Below are 16,976 nucleotides of genomic sequence, written 5' to 3' on the forward strand. Positions count from 1 at the left end.
CCCTGCAGGTCTCCGTCTCTCTTCTCTGCACACTTACTGCAGGGCCATAGCACCTGGGCAGGGTAGCAGGGCTCCTGTGAGTCACTGCCTCAGCGTGGATCCAGCAGCCCGCCATGTGTGTACCTCCACATTCACACCCTGTGGCAGGCAGTTCTCAGCTATGCACACTTGCCCATGAGAAAAGAGATTTCTCCCAGCTCAGAGAAAGTTTAAATCAGCAACTAACTTATAGCAAAGTATCCCCAAATGCATTTACACGCTTGGAACTTCAAAAATGTTTCCCAGAAGATCAATTAAAAGCAAGACTGAATTTCCAATCTCTGTCCCAAAATCATCACTAGAAGAAAACATGCAAAATACTCCCACGGATCTCAGCTCAAATCCTTTTCAATGGTATTTCCTTCACATCTCCCTTGCCTACTATCCCTTCTTAGGTTAACTCTGTGAATTACTTCCTGACTCATTCTGCATATCAGGAAGGAAGACTGTAAAGGGAGAATCGGAAATATCTACTGATTAACTGGATATAAGAAGTAAACGTGAAGAAGAGTTAAAACGTTTTTAAGTTCTTCAGCCCAAATGGCTAAAAGGATGCAATAGCACAGAGACAGAGCCGGGCAGCTGACCTCTCAGGGATAGAAACATATTGCCGGGCAACAGTCTAGTGGAAATGTTCGTAAGCCTTCTGGGCAAATGAGACTCATGCTCAGAAATGGTTCACGGTTTAGAATTTGGAAGTGGGAATGATTTGCATAAAGGGCTGGTTAGAGTCCCGGGGATGTGTCAGTTCAAAGAAGAATGGAGAACAGATTTGAGGACAACGTGGGAGAAGTCAAGTGAGAAAAATCAACTAAGCAATTAGTTTTCTCGTGTGTGGAGTATAATGTGCTCCAAAGAATATATTATAATCAGAAAGCTGTAGTTTACCGAAACGCCCTGTGCTTAAACACAAAGTACTCACACATTTGGAAAACATTGGGAAATATTTTCATATGAAAAATGGAGAAGGAAAAGCTCATAAAATACAAAGTGAGTAGACTCTGTTGGTAAATTGGGCTCTGGATGAGGATGAGAGCTGTTGGAAGGAGGAGAGGGTGCCCCTGTGCAGCCCGCATAGCAGGAGCACAGGGACCCTCACTGCTGGAAGGTGTCCAGGGAGGAGTCACATGGTCCACTCCAACAGCAGATGGTCTTCCAGTTTCTAGATCCTTATAAGACAAAAGCATATGTGAAGTTTCCATTCCCCACCCCATATTCCTTCCTTCAACCCCCCCTCCCTCTCCCTCTCTCTCACACACACAAACACACACACACACACACACACACACGTATGAGCACGAACCCTTCACTCAGTCCACTCAGGTTCTGATCTGGCGTCCACCTCATTTGCTTGCTCTCGTAGATACGTTCTCCCCAATACTGTAACTCCGTGAGGGAATGGGTTATCTGATTCTTTCGTCATGTGTTCCCTGTGTCTAGAATTTTTTTTGCATGCTATTTTCTATGTACACACACACACACACACACACACACACACACAGATAAAGCACACAAGCACATACATAAACACATGTGCAAATATACATATCATAAATTGGAAAAAGCACATTTGGTAGCTTTATAGTACCACATACCCATGACTAAAAGCACCGGCTCTCTTGGTACAAATTTTAAAGAACCAATCTGTGGAAATAAAATGGGAGAGCATGTCAGTGTCGGGGAGCTACCAACAAAGCACTGGCCACATGGCACCATGAGTACACCAGGAGTGCAGTGTTCACTAGGCAGGATGGCCCTGGCCTGGGACTGAGCACCTAAAGGCACCTCTGAGAACAGCTCTCCCATATAAGGTGGTTTAATTAGTTTCTAATTTTTACAAAACCAAGAATGTGGACATAAGTACACAAAGACCACTTAAGATCTGAAGATGCATCTGTCGTTAGAAAGTGTGCTGTTGTATTTGGTGCCAAGTCAGACCATCTATTGACTATGACTTTGTGCCAGAGAGTAGCCACAGGGAACCACCACTACTAGGAATTCAACATTGTAGGGAGGGAGGGTCAGAGCAAAATTGAGGATTTGGCCTAAAATCCCCACAGTGGTAATTTTTTTAAATAGGTTTTCCTAATATTTTCCAAAACTTCATAAATATCTCGTTCTAAAGCATTATGCAGCACTAAGGGCAGAGGAAAATCCATCTAACCTCTAATTCCTTACACAAGATCCAGAACATATTTATTTTTTACCCTCTGCACTCACTGTGGTACAAGTACAGTCTTAATTTTTTTTCTGAATAATTGAATTCTGAATTTATAGGGATGGATTGCCCAGACAGGAATTCATCTTCATCCTGCTGAGTCAGAGCCCAGCCGGAGAGCTCAGGGGTCTGTCCCAGCCTGCCCATTAGTGCTGGGCTCTGCAGCGCCCTCTGCTGGGAACCTTGTCTCCGAGCAATGTGGATGCCCTCCCCAGTGACATCAGGCTGGCTCTGGTGTCAGGAACCAGGAGTGGAGCCAGCACCTTCTGAGGTGCCTGAGTCCTCTCACCTGGGAACTAGAATCCCTTGCAGAGTCTTACAAGGGGCAAAGGCCACTGGACATATTTTACACTGTTTAAAATTTACATTTTGTTCAACAGTATCTCTGAAGCAACATTGTAAACACCTGTGCAACTCCTGACCCCTCCTCAACAGAGGAGAAAGAGAAGAAAAAGGAGGAAGGGGGGAAGGGGGAGGGGGAGGAGGGCTCCTAGGAGAGGAGGGAAGGAGAGGGGAAAGAGGGGTGCCAGGTGAGGTGCTGACTTCTCATGTAATTGCTCTGGGGTGAAGCACTTTCATTAGTGGGGGTTCTGCTTTGTTTTTTTTTTTTTTTGTACTTTTACTTTTATATCACGCTCTGCTTAGCTTCCCCTACTCCATAGGAGACCCTTCTGTTTAATACATTCTCTTTTAAAATGTGCATTTTCATTGTACGCCTGCATTTTAAGGTCTTACTGTATCACACAAATATGCCACTCTATTTCTCTCTTCACCAAGGACATGTCACGTAGACTGTCAATCCATTGCCTCTATGTGCTGTCTCTAACTGCTCCATGGCACTTCTGGGTGTATCTCCACCAAATACTGCTATCCTTTCTCACACGGATGGACAGTCAATTTAAAATCAACTCACAGAGACACAAACAGCTCTGCAATGACTATTCTTGAGCATGTTCCCCGAGGGACCCGTTGGAGGATGTCTTTGGGGTATGCAGCTAAGAATGGAGCTTCTGTGCCTTGTGCATGATTTGGCTTAATAATGACAGTTTGCTTCTCCAAATTGCCTCGCCAGTCCCTACTCCCAATAGCCAGTCAAGAAGGTTTATGTGTTCTCATTCTCACTCATCCTCGGCAACATACAACTTACTAAATTTGTCTTTCCAAGATTTCAAAATGAATATTTTCATTTTTGTTTCTATTTTGCATATTGATCAATTATCCCAGATGACTTTTATGTTAACTCATTTTAGTGGTTTTTATTTTTCCTGTAGAGATTCCCCCTTTATATCTTTTTCTCACTCTTATATCAGGAGGGTTTGACTTATGGCTAATTTCCAAGATTTCTTTGCACATTCTATATATCAAGTGCCAGATTTAGACTTGAAAGACATTTCTTTGCATCATTATCTGTCAATTAATTCCACCCCTAAGGTACTTCATTTAATACCCTGAGGCTTTTCCTTATTTTTTTGCATTGGTGCAATTTAAATGATTTTGCTGTGAAGCCAGGGCTTGCTCACTGTTCTGAACCCATGAACTAGACAGATGTTCAGGAGCCAGGCTGCTCATGCCAGTTTTTACTCTTGCCTGTCTAGAGCCGTTTGTCTGTCAGAATAGTGCTTATAAAGAACTGACAATAAGCACAGCTTGATATTTGTACCAAAAGCCTTCTGACACACTATGTTCACCTTGCAATTATTTTCCAGAAACTGAGCATACAAATAACATGGGCATCTTCAATGTTTGCAAAATTTCCACATTAATTTCTATTGCTTATCATCCCAGTTGGAAAAGCAGAAGGAAGAAAATGAAGCTGGGGGCTCCCTATCAAAACAATAAAATATCGCCTTTGGTTAAGAAAGGGCTATAATTCCTTTTGAGTGGCTAGTGTGAGGTCAGTAAAAATTTCTGTAATTTGTCCCTTGCTCTCTGTACTCTGTAAGTAAGACTAAAATACCAGCCTACCAAGCTAACTTTGAAATGACGAGTGATGTTAATGGAATGGAACCCAGAGTGGAAGAGGCAATTCTGTTCACCTGATTCCGCCCTGGATGAGTCACTGAGCTCCATCCTGAGCTCCATCCTGGCTTGCAGCCTTATGTGAATGACACACAGGTAGGCCTTGGCCACAAATGGTGGAGGTCTAGGTGGGTCTGTCAATAACATGGGCCTGCATTCTGTTCTTAAAAACTAGGAGAATGCACACAGACACATTTGCTGTTTGAATCTTTGTGTGATCTCTGCAACAGTTTTAACTACCTGAGTCCACATCATGCCTCAAAAAGGGGATTAGACTAGATATTACTCCCACTACTGTGACCCCAATGTATTGAAAAATGTCTACCAAGTGTTACCTTTATAAAACTACAGCAGTTATTGTCAAACTTTTTCTTAACTTTTTAAAATTTTTAGTTGTAGCCATCTACATCTAAAAATACCTTTACCACAATACCTTTATTTTATTTATTTAATTTATTTATGAGGTGCCAAGGATCGAACCCAGTGCCCCCCACATGCAAGGCCAGTGCTCCACTACTGAGCCACAATCGCAGCCCTATGGTCAAACTTTTATGATGTTCAGTTTTTCCTTTTATAAGGAATGCAAATTCATTCCCTGGTATTTTGATCAGTCACTTAACCCTGCCCAACCTGGTCAATCCCTTAATCTTAGCAGTTTAGATGTGAAGTGCTTCCCAAAAGCTCCTGTGTGAGACAATGCAAGAATGTTTAAAAGTGAAATGGTTGGGTTAGGAGAGCCTTATCCCAATCCCCTGACAGGGATTAACTAAGTGGTAATTGTAGGCAGGTAGGGTGGCTGGAGGAAGTAGGTCATTGGGGAGTGCCCTTGGGGTATGTATTTTGTCCCTGGCCAGTGGCATACTTTCCTCCCCCTTCTCTCCATTGCCATGTTCCCAGATACTTTTCTCAGCCACACACTTCTGCCATGATGTTCTGCCTCATATCTGGCCCTGAAGAATGGAGGTGGCCATCTATGGACTAAGACCTCTGAAACTGTGAACCCTTATTAAACTTTGCCTCCTCTAAAATTGCTCTTGTGGGGTCCTTTGGTCACATCAGTGACAAGGCTGACTAAAATAACCTATAAGATCAAAATAAATATAAAATAAATGACCACAAAGCTTGAAAAGCCAATTCCTTTCATATTAATAATATTTATCTATATTGTTATATTGAAATTAAATTACAAATCATGGCCATAATAATTACAGTATATGCATTTAATAACAGGAAAGATTTAGCCTAACACCCATTTCATTTTCACATTTTCTCCCGTGTCGATTTAAACATACTGATAAAGAAATACTTTTTATGCATAGAGAGGTTTCATAAAATGTTAATGTTAAGACTTGACTCTGTGAGCTAATCAGAGTTCTTTCTTTGATGAAACTCTGCCATAGAGGCTTCTAATGCTGGTTTTAATTAGGAATCACTTATTAATGTTGTATTGTTGTCTGGTCTACTTGAATATAACATTTGCATTACTAAATTTTGCATTTCATGGGTACACATTGCAATCACTGTCACTAATGGATGAGAAAGAGTCTTCATTGACAGTGAACTGCTACAAATTGATACCTAAAAGAAAAGCAGCCAGGTGGTACCCCTGCTTTCAGTGTGATCATGTGAATGCCTATTGTGGCTGAAGTCATTTTGAGGTCACCCACACTTACCAGTGAGTAATGTCCCAAGGCTCAATCCCTCAAAAATTTATTTCAAATTATTGTAAAACCCTCATTCCTGCAATATGCTGGAAATATTTGCATTTGATCTTTACCTGGAGTGAAGCTAAATACAAAGGAATTGCTGGAGCAGAAACAGAGCCCTGGTAAAGTAACAGGCTGCAATGCAGACAATTCCCAGCGTACTTTTATTAAAGGCTTAAAGATAAATCAAAATTTTAACGTAAATATGGAAAACCTAAAGGATTCTAAAACTATGTTGAGCTGGTAGGAATTTTAGACCACGGTTTGAGAAATTGTAAATTCTGGACAGAATAGCCAATAATAAATAAACTCCTTATAAGTGAATACTCATAATGCCTTTCTTCCAGTGAGAAATTTAAAACTAGGAAACCAATGGAAGAAGCCAAATATTTTATTGAGGTTCTAAATAATCTCATTATCTTATGCTAATTCTGATTTTCTAATGGAAACTGGAACTGGCAGAGGATGTGGCATTCAGCTAGTGATTTCCACAACCGACGCAGATGAGGATGGCAGAAGCCCCAGCTACGTCCTCAGAGCCCGGGTGTGCTCGGCTTATCTGTCCACTCGTCCTCTTTGAAACAGGCAGGAGGAAACCCCTCTCTCCGTCCTGCCCTTCTCAGTGTGCGGCGGTGATGCTAATGAGCACACCATGTTCAGAGAGCAGAGAACAAGGAGGAGGCAGGAAGTAAGAGGTGGAGAGTGGGCTAACTGGGTGCCCTGCTCCCCTCCAGGAGACCTGGCTGCCCTCTGCAATAACGAGGCAGAGTGGTTTTCAAGTTTTGCATTTCCGGTATTATGGGAAAGATCAATGTTTGTCAGCATGACTCTTGTACCATATGAAAAGGAAATTGTGGGTGTACCATCCTTTCAATTAAAAGAGGTAAAAACGTTAATGGACAAATGATCGGCCAAGCCATTATGGAATGCCTTTGTTCTCCACAGGGCAGCGACAGAGCTCTGGTGGATACCCAAAAGTCTTCTGAAATCACAGACAGAGCTTGAAGGCCAGTCACTGAGGTTTGTGGGAAGAAAAAGGAAGTCGGCCTTTTAAGAGCACAGGATTACCATTCTTTAAATCTAGAGTTAATCATTGTTTTTGAGACACAGACCTGGAATGGAATCATTGGTGATTGAGGCTAAAAGGAACTCGGCATGGACTAATCCTGCCTATTTATTTCAAAGTTGAGCCTGATGCAGGGAATAGCTCCATTGTTATGGCCTTGGGAATTCTTATCCAACAGAAGTTGGGTGTGGAGTCAGTTATGCGATTAACAGTAGCACGGCCAGGGGACAGATATCACTTTCCTCTGGCTTTCTGCATCCACTATGGACAGTAGCACCTTCCAGGTGGGGCCAGATCGGAGCACAAAGCACCAAGGTGCGAAAAGTACCTAATAAATGGCAGCTGGGGTTGTTAGTGCCTGAAGCCGTGTGGTCAGTGGTGATTCTGGGGGTGCAGGACACAGAGGGCTGTGTTCTCCGGGTCCTTATCCTGTGTGACACTAACCGTCACAAATGATTGCAGAGCAAACTGCACTAAAACCAAGACTCTGGTGTTCTTGTCTGACCTTGACATCAACCACGGATGTGATCTGGGATGTGTTCTAACTTCTTTCAATCTGAGCTTCCTCCGATTAAAAGATCAACTAAGCCCACATGTTGTCTAATGCCTTTCTGGACATACATTTGTCAAGACAAATAAATTCCTTTTTAGACATTCATTAAACTATCAATGAAATGCAGAGCCCCCCTCAACCCTTTTATAAGAGAAGGTTCAAAAGTGTGCACTTGGGTTGACACCGTGCTAGAACTACTAACTGAAGAAATGGTGGAAAGTTTGACTTCACCAACCCCCAGACACTCTAGTGGCCTAGAACAGGACCAGTTAACAATGGAGGAATACTGTGAAACATTTCTGATGAAGGAAAATGTGTCATCGTCATAACATTTCTCCTGCCCCGTTTCTATTCACACCCCATCATCTACGGTCATTCAGAGACATTCATTCTCTACTGCTGGACGCACCTGCTCCTTCCCACGGCACTCTCCTTGCGTGTGCTGCTGCCACTTGTCACACACGCTCCATCACCTTTCTGAACGACTATAAAAATTCCTTCTCATTTTTCAAAGCCCCTGCAGATTGCTCTGCTCTTTCTTCTGTACCCCCAAATAGCTGCCAAGAGTGTCTAACAGAGCCCTCGCCAATTTGTATTGTAAGACACTGCCTCGCACTGTCTGCCTCACCTAACTGGGTCACGAGTCTTCAAAGGAACAATGTATTGTTCATTTTTGTATCAGCAGTGATTTGGGTTGAATCAAGTGGATGGAAAAAATTCAGGGTCTTTCTAAATTTTAAAGAGCAAATGTAGGTGTGTGCTGACAGCAGGTGGCTTGAAAAGGGAAAAAGACTCAAGAGTGATGGGAGGCTCTCGGAATAAAACTCTAAAGACACTCCAACATTGGGCCCTACCAAGGAAAAGAACGCCATCTCACTGGGGAGCCCATGCAGCCGCGCAGGCTGCTCTCTCAACAGCTGAGCTGGGCGTCAGCGCATTTGTCAAATGGAGGGATGACCAAGAGCAAAATCAAGGCAGGACTCGGGAGCAAGGGAGCCACCCAGAGGCCCGGCACTGTGCACAGAGCACTACTCCTCCCGAGTAAGCAGAATGGGGAAGAAAAGTCACAATGGCCACCGGGTCATGGGAGATGGGTTCTGGGATTGTCACTAGTGAGGTGATGGGGGCCTCAGGCAGGTAGGCAGCAGTTCCTGAGTTTTCGTGGACGCTCAGTGGCACTGGATCCTGCCAGGGTCTGCAGTGCAGGCCACACCTGAGCCCGCGTGGAGAGAAGGAGATCAGCAATGGAGACAAGGGTCATGCTGCTGGAGCCCCGCTCAGTGAGTTAGTGGGAGTTCATTTCCAGCATGGTACAAGAGCACAGAGCAGTCCAGGGAGGCATGTCACAGGCTGGAGACCCGGGACACGGTGCCGAGAGGTGGCTGTTGGCTATCTATAGAAACAAGGAGGTGGAGGCCAGAGAGGTCCCCACTGAGGACAGGAGATGCGGGGACGAAGCCATGGGATCAGATGGAAGTGGAACTAAGGTATCAGTGGATGTTTTCACTGGGTCCTGCAGCATAGCAAGGTTAGTGAGATTGAAAACAGATGGATGGGTCATCAGTGGAACGTGGCTACCACCACCTCTGCCATCCTGATTTTCACAGCACGAGTAAATTAACAGAAACATTATTATCGTGAATAAAATATTATCAGCATTCTCAATTTTTGTACTGCTTGGATCATTCCTAGCAAGTCATGTTGTATTCTCAGCACGGATTTTAAGATGGAAAAAATACATACATGAACAAGTTGAATGGGGATAGACAGGCAGAATCCCAGGTAAACTCAAACAAAGCGTTGTTTTTAGTCAGAAAAGATAAAACCATGAATCTTTACAGCATAATTTAAATGTAGATGAAGATTTCACCTAGAAGGTGTGACATTGGGATGAGGACCACCGACTGAAGTGGGAGAAGGTTCCTACTCCGTCTAAACCTACAGACCCTTTCTCCAGCAGTAGGGCTACTCAATTGGAAGCAGGTGGATTTGTCTTATGCAAAAGGTACACCGACATAGAGCATGCTAACTGCTCAAGTAGGTTTTAAAGTCCGTTTTGTGTTACAGCAAACAATGTCCTATGTACTTTGGGATCCATGGCCGAGAACTCTGCAGGGAATCACCTGGGACAGGATGTGCTCAAGGTCACTCACTCCCCTACCATGAGTGTCCACTGGGGATCCTCAGCGCTGGCTGACATGGTGAGATTTCAATACCTGACCATCTGATCCATGTGAAACAATTGAGATTTCTAACTTTCAAACTAAAAGATATTATTTTCATATACTTAAAGCTTGTAATTTTTTGTGGAATACTATTCATTTCTTTAACCATTTTTAGTTGGATAGTACTAATTAGTCAAAGTAATTTGTTTATTTTGCATAGTGATCTCTTACTAGCCCATGTGTATCACCCTTTTCTTTTTCCATGGCTTTTCCCCCTTTCAATTCAGTATCTCTTAAAAACAAAATATTTTTTTTAAATTAAATGATGCTTCCTTATCTTTATTGGTGCATTATGGTTGTCGATAATAGTGGGTTTTGCTGTTACATATTCACACATGCACACACATAAACAACGTGATTTGGCCACTGCCATCCCCTAGTATTTCAATTGACAAGAAAGAGAACAAAACATTTTAATTTTGATTTTTTTTACTTATGTTTTCCTTGTTTCCTGTGTTGTCTTTGGAAACCCTTCACCACTTTGTTGTAATGAAGACACCACTTTATCATCTTGGTACCTTATTCACCTGGTGTTGCTCTTAGCTGTGGCACTAGTAAGAACCCTGTTGCTTTACTCACACGTGGATATCAGGGGACTCAGTGCCAGCTACTCACCCTCTGCCTCCCGCTCCCACAGAGCAGCTCCGCTGTCCCTGGGCTTTCTCAGATTCCAGGGTCTGCTGCTCTCCTTCAACTGCCCCTCAGCCTCACCTGTGCCACGTGCAGCCTCCACCACTGCCCCTCTGTACACCAGGTCTCTCAACTGTTTCCTTTTTCAAAATTACCTTGACCGTTTGTGGCTTTTCCAAAACATGAAAAATTAGCTCGTCCTCTTTTGTGACAGCCTTGGATTAGGTTTGTACTGAGGTGACTTGAAGTTATCCACCCGGGAAAGTGGGCATCTTTACCATGTCAGACCTGCTGCCCTTGAACTGGCCTTGAACATTGTCTGGCCTTTCACTAAGATGCCTCCTCCTCAATATTTTTCATAAGATTTTATAACTTTATTCATAATTTAGACTTGATGTTTAATTTTTTTTTAATTTCATAATATTTTGCTAGATATACATTTGGACTCCTTGTTATTTTTTCCTTTTTGATACTATAAACATTACCTTTTTTAAAATTACATAGTCAAAGAGATTATTATTTGTGAGCAAGAATACAACTGATTTTTGCATATTGATCTAATACCCAGCAACACTGATGTCTATGTTATAAATTATAAATTAATTATCATACTTTATATGCGTACAAGAATATAATAGTAAGATTATAATTCTTCCTTCTCCGGGGTCACTCACAATCTCTTTTTATTATCCCATTATAAATAAAGTTTTAATTCAATGGCTAGCTTCCATCTACAGTTCTTTTATTGATGCTATAAAAAGTAAATAAAATGTAATAGCTTAATTTTCACTTACATATACATATTCCAAAAACAAATCTGAAGAAGAGGTAGTTAAGAGAGACTGTTTCTGTATTTTATCAAGAGTTCATGATTGATTGACAGCTAAAGGTGTCTTCTCACACTATCCACTTTGTGTTTTATTGCTTCATTCTGCACTTGTGTGGATAAAGGATCCAATTTCCATTTCCACAGGGTCTGAGTCCCTATGGGTCTGACCTATGTGGCCTGGCTTATGTCTTCTATGAGTTTTTAACATTAGAATGAGGTGCCCCAATGGACACCCCGGGCTCCTGATGCTGTCCTCCCCCCCCCCCGCCCCCCGACATCTCCAATGGCTGCCTATTCCCTGTGCTAGGCAGCAATAACAACCAGCTGACAGGGAATACTTGAGGCCTGCTGGATCAATGGCAGGAGCAATCAAAATGCTCAAGTCAATGAACTCAATGAAGATATTACTAAACCCCATGTTGGATCACCTCTCCCTTAGACCCAAACTTGGCCTGACCAAGGAGAGCTCAAAGTCATCGTGACAGAGAACAAATGCTCTGTACATGGGCCCTTAATTAACAGGGGTCCTTGTTCCCCTCACCCATGGGTTCCTCAATTCAATATTTTGATGATGGGTCAAACAGAATTCTTTCTCTGTGATCTTTCGATGTATTTGTGACATCCTATGTGACAACAGTCCCTATCCTCAGGTCTCTTCTCCCAGTCGATGGTGTAAGTGAACGGTCAGTGAGCCAGCTGTGTCTGATGACTGAGTGCCTGTGAGCAGGAACGTCACTGTGACAGGCTGTCACCTCATTTATTTCTGAGGGGCTTTTGAAGAGGGGCACTGGAAGAAGAAACGATGGAAAGACGACTTACAGAATCAGAACAGCCGAGGGACTTGTTCCTTCCAGGTCCCAGCTTCTCTCTGTGGAATCCCTAAGAGAAAAATAGATTCCTGTGCTGCCAAGAATCCCACAAGGTTTGGCAACTGGACTATGGCACTCTACCTGGGACCAAGGCAGTGAATGTGGCACCGCTTCACCCAGACCCACAGAAGTAATCCCCCAGATCCTTACACGAGCCCAGGGGACAGTCCTTGTCATTTCCTGGGAGTCCAGTGTTTGAGAGGCCTGAGAGGGTGGTTGCCTGCCCCAGAGATCCCTGGAGCGCCACATCTAGTCCTTTTCAGGTCTCAATTAAGCATTTCGCCATGACATCGTTACCTCCACACTGAGCCACGATTTCTTGATGGTGCTCTGGGTGTTTTCTCAGAAGCAACTGTTTAACTTCAGCATGGTCTGGCACCTGGAGAACTGAGAGTCTTCCCAGCCGGCAAGTCACGCCTTATCTGTGCTGAACCTGTGCTTTCCCTGACCTTATAACACATGGCGGGAGAAACCAAGTTCTGCCTGCAGCACCCTGGTTGGGAATTTCCTCAGCTAAATCCTTCAGTAAATGAGGTCCATTTTATACCATCGTATACTTTCAGGTGACAGCGCTGCCCCAGTGTCTCTAAAACGGCAGTCCTCTACCACCTGGACATTTTAATCCATAGCTTCATTCATTAGGAGAGATAGTTGAGTCTCTGAAACTCACATTAAATTTCAAGTATTATATCATGAATCAGTACTTCAACCCTCAATGAATCATGCCATTTTCAAGGAACTGAAAGCAAAATCTGGTGGTAAGAAGAAAAGCAGCTGGACAAAGGAAGAGATGAAGTGGGGGGACAGCAGCCCAAAAAGACAGACACCAGTAAGCAAAGATAAATACATGGTGACAAAGCCATGAAGTCTAGGGGCCCAGGGCAGGATATGACATCCATCAGTAAGATACCCGATCTTTCTGTCTCGGCTCCAGAGGTGCTATTGTCTAACCACATGATTTTGAAAGCGACTCTTCCTCCCTGAGTCTCATGTTCCTGCTCTGAGGCATGTGGATCCCCAATGCTCCTCTTGGCTCTGAAGCACCAAGCCCTGGCACACACTGCCTCCCTCGTCCCCCCAAGTCTGTGGATCTGGCCTGGCAAGGACACCCTCAGCAAGCAGTGCCACCCACCCAGCCTGCTGCATGGGATCAGACACCTGCTTCCCCAGTCCACACTCAGACGTGCCCTTTGGGTGTCTTCGCCGTCTTGCCTGTTTCTGTTTGGTTTGGTATTTTAGCTTCTCCAAATTGAACAGCATGAACTCTGACTGTTGGCTGTCACCGGGATCACACCTGCCTCCTTATTGTTCTCTTCTATAGAGGACATCTCCTAACCCTTAGGAGACAACAGGGAGCTGCTATTACCTTTCCTTCCCACCCTGGGCCACATACCTGCTGGAGTCTAATGTCATAGAATATTTTCTGAAACAGTAAAAACGAAAATGAATAAATCTAAGACCATTTTTTTCTAGACCTGCATGGTCCATGAGGAGAAAAGAACATTGAAAATGTTGTAAACCAGTGAAGACAACCTTGGAAAACTATAACAGAAAAAAAGTCTATGTAATCGACTGCAGCATCTCAGAGAAAGAAAACAGAAAGTGGATGTTAAAATAAGTTATTATCACTTAGAGAAACCTACCCAGCATTAAATAGAAGTTCAGAAACAAATTTTTCCATGCTAAAGTCAAATCTTGACTCTTTCATTTGGCATATATCTACAATTTATCCACATCATTAGATTTATCCTGAAGATCTTACCCAAATATATTGTAAGAATCTTATTTTAGGTACTCAATCCATACATTTTCCTTCAAATACTGTTAGTTTCATGTCTTATGAAGCACTATTGTTATAGTTAAAGCTTCGTCCCAGGGTTTCATAAACTTTCAGACCACTCACGTATAATCGAATCAAGCCTTTATTGAAGCACACTAGTGGCGGCTGACCGGAACATAAAGCTGTTCCCCTAATCAGCCCTGAACAATTGCAAGGGCACTCCTTATAAGCCTGAAAACCGCAAAAGGGATGTTCGGGGGTCTAGCCAATGCAAGCAAGCCAGTTTACAGAAGCGGGACAGTGCAGTCAAGCGGAGGGAAGCCTAACCAATCACAGTTATCCCAGTCACCCCAGTTACAGAAACAGCCCTGTTACCTTAGTTACAGAAACAATGCCCATTAGGTACTTCTGTGTTCTTAAAGGTTTCTATAGCAAAAGGAAAAGAACATCTTGCCCCAGTCATGACTCTTTTACTTGGCATGGTTGTTTTACAGGATGAAGTCATAAAACATTTGCTCCTACTATCACACTATGTGATGTGAAGGGTGGAAGTAAAAATGAAATTTTAGGTTTCTAACTTCAAGAATCTGACCACTTATTCAAGCCGAGTGTCATGTTAGTGAATGAGGCTAGGTAATGACTAATTAGTAAGTGAAATGTTCAATGTTAAACACAAAATGAAAATTGTTTTCTGCACTGAAAATTATTTTTATACATGGCTTTGAATAGCTTTGACAAAGGAAGACTCACCTGTAACACCTTTTAACTATTGTCAAGCGAACAGGGGTTGTTATGCAATCCTTGCTCCTCCCTGCTTTTTTCTTGCCTTGGCACCTCCATCCTGCCTGAGCCCACTTCCCGCACCTTAATCCATGAGACCTCCACTAAATGCTGAGCAGGTGTTGCTGCTACGTCTTGTATTTCCAGAACTGGGAGCTAACCAATCCCTTTATAAATCACCCAGCCTCAGGCATTCTGTTATAGTAACAGCAGATGGACCAAGAATACCAGTAAGATGGAGCTTACACTATTGGCCTCAGTGCTCAGATGGCACTAATACGTACAATATGTCTAGAACAGACTTGACATCAACAACATGGTGTTCATCTCTCTCCTGAAAATACTAGAATCTCTGTGTAACAAGAATTTATGGAACATTCTCTGTGCCAGTAAATGGTTTGAAATTTCTGCAGATATCAATCCAAGTTTCACAACTACACTATGAAGAAAGCACTACCATTACTCCACTTACAAGGAAGACATCCGGTCCGTTTTACAGAGGACTATATCAATGCCCATGCATATCACCTGTCTTGCTCATGTGTCCACAAGTTACAGAGCTGGGGCTTGAAGCCAATGTGGCATTGTAGTCTGTGTCCCCAGTTATGAAAATGCCAGGCATTTGCAAGAGAATTTTCTCCCAATGTAGTTCAACATCTAATTTTCAATTAAAAATTTTGTCACAGTTTCTTTCATTAATGTATTATGATATTGAACATATTTTAAATTTATTTTTCATTATACTTCTTTTGAAATTCTCTAAATTTTATTTTTTCTTTCAACTCTCTTGTTTCATTTTGTCACTTTAAAATTTTTGATTTCTCAGAAATTTTTGGATTAAAAACTCAGAGGTAGGGATCCAGCTCTGTTCCAATACCTTGTCTGGAATAATCCATCCTTCACGGAGCGTCCACTGCTCTGCAGTCAACTTGGGTAGGAACCATGTGAGTCACAGATTTATAAGCATTGTATTAATTGTAACAGCCTTACAGAGAGATCATTTTCACACCATAAAATTAACTGACATATACAATCAATGCACACCATAATCCAGCTTTAGAATAGTTTCAAAATCCCTGCCACATCCTTCCGCCATGATGCTTCTGCCCTGAAGTTGGTGACCATGGACCAAATCCATTAACAGTCATTTCTTTAAAGCATTCGATTGAATTATGCAAATTTATGCAGAATATGTACTACATATTCGAGTATAATATTTCCACTTTTTGTGCTCCTTTGAAGTTAAAAAAATCAAAGATTTGGAAATAATGCTAATCTTAGACATATCTTTCCTGGATGCAAATTGTAAATATCCTATTTTTCTGTAGGGATAATCAAGTAACAAGTTTTTACACTTTTAAACACATATTTGAAACACATATACACATGCACATACCAGAGCTTTCATGTTAATGTTTGTTTTGAATCTTTAAGACAGGTATGTAGTATGTAGCATTTTATAAACTTTTAGAATCCTTTGTTCTCGCTAAACTAGCCATGAAAAGCTCTTAAAAGAAAAAAAAAAAAAAGACTGATTAAATCAATGCAAAGATGGGAACTCCCAGAAAGTGTGTTTACAGATTGAAACCCCTTTAAAAATAGCTTATTTTTTTTCTTTTAAAAACAAAAGATGCTATTGGTGGGAAGGTAAAGTGGTGCAATCTTTGTGAAAAACAGTGCAGTGAATCCCCAAGAAAATTAAATACAGGATTATCAAATGATCCAGCAATTTCACTTCTGGATATATATGTATACATATATCCAAAAGAAGTAAAAGCAGGAACTCAACAGATATTTGCACACCCACATCCATGGCAGCATTCTTCCCCACAGCCCAAAGGTAGGAGCAACCCAGTGTCCAATGATGAATGGTAAACAAGCATGTTGTAATCACAGAATGGAATAGTATTCAGCCTTACAAAGGAAGGAAATTCCAATACATGCAACATCAGGGATGGACCTGGAGACATGGCGCTATGTGAAATAAGCCATGCGAAATGACCAACGCCGTATGATTCTTTTCACGTGATGCTGTCAGAGCAGCCACATCCAGAGACACAGGTCTACAGTGCTCTGTGGTCCCATCTACAGTGGTAAAGTGGCACAGACAGGGTTTGAACTGAGTTCTTTTCGTTGGAATGAGCTCCCCTCCTGGCACCACCAGGTCCCACAGGGCCACACAGGTGTCTGTAGACCATGAACTGCTGGGCAGGTGTGCGAGGGTTTCACAGCTGTGCCGCCAGAGCACTTAACAGGAGATCT

The 16,976-nt window shown here is 42.5% G+C and overlaps 1 long non-coding RNA gene across 1 annotated transcript; it reads right to left on the reverse strand.

Moving 5' to 3' along the window:
- Positions 1 to 971: 971 nt before the first annotated feature.
- Positions 972 to 12,184, reverse strand: LOC144365218 (uncharacterized). Its single transcript, XR_013423525.1, has 3 exons — positions 12,105 to 12,184; positions 1,635 to 1,683; positions 972 to 1,208 (listed from the first exon to the last, which is right to left on the reverse strand). It is a non-coding gene; the product is annotated as an uncharacterized LOC144365218 (long non-coding RNA).
- Positions 12,185 to 16,976: the final 4,792 nt, after the last annotated feature.

The sequence above is a fragment of the Ictidomys tridecemlineatus genome, chromosome 6, assembly GCF_052094955.1.
Source record: "Ictidomys tridecemlineatus isolate mIctTri1 chromosome 6, mIctTri1.hap1, whole genome shotgun sequence".
NCBI lineage: Eukaryota > Metazoa > Chordata > Mammalia > Rodentia > Sciuridae > Ictidomys > Ictidomys tridecemlineatus.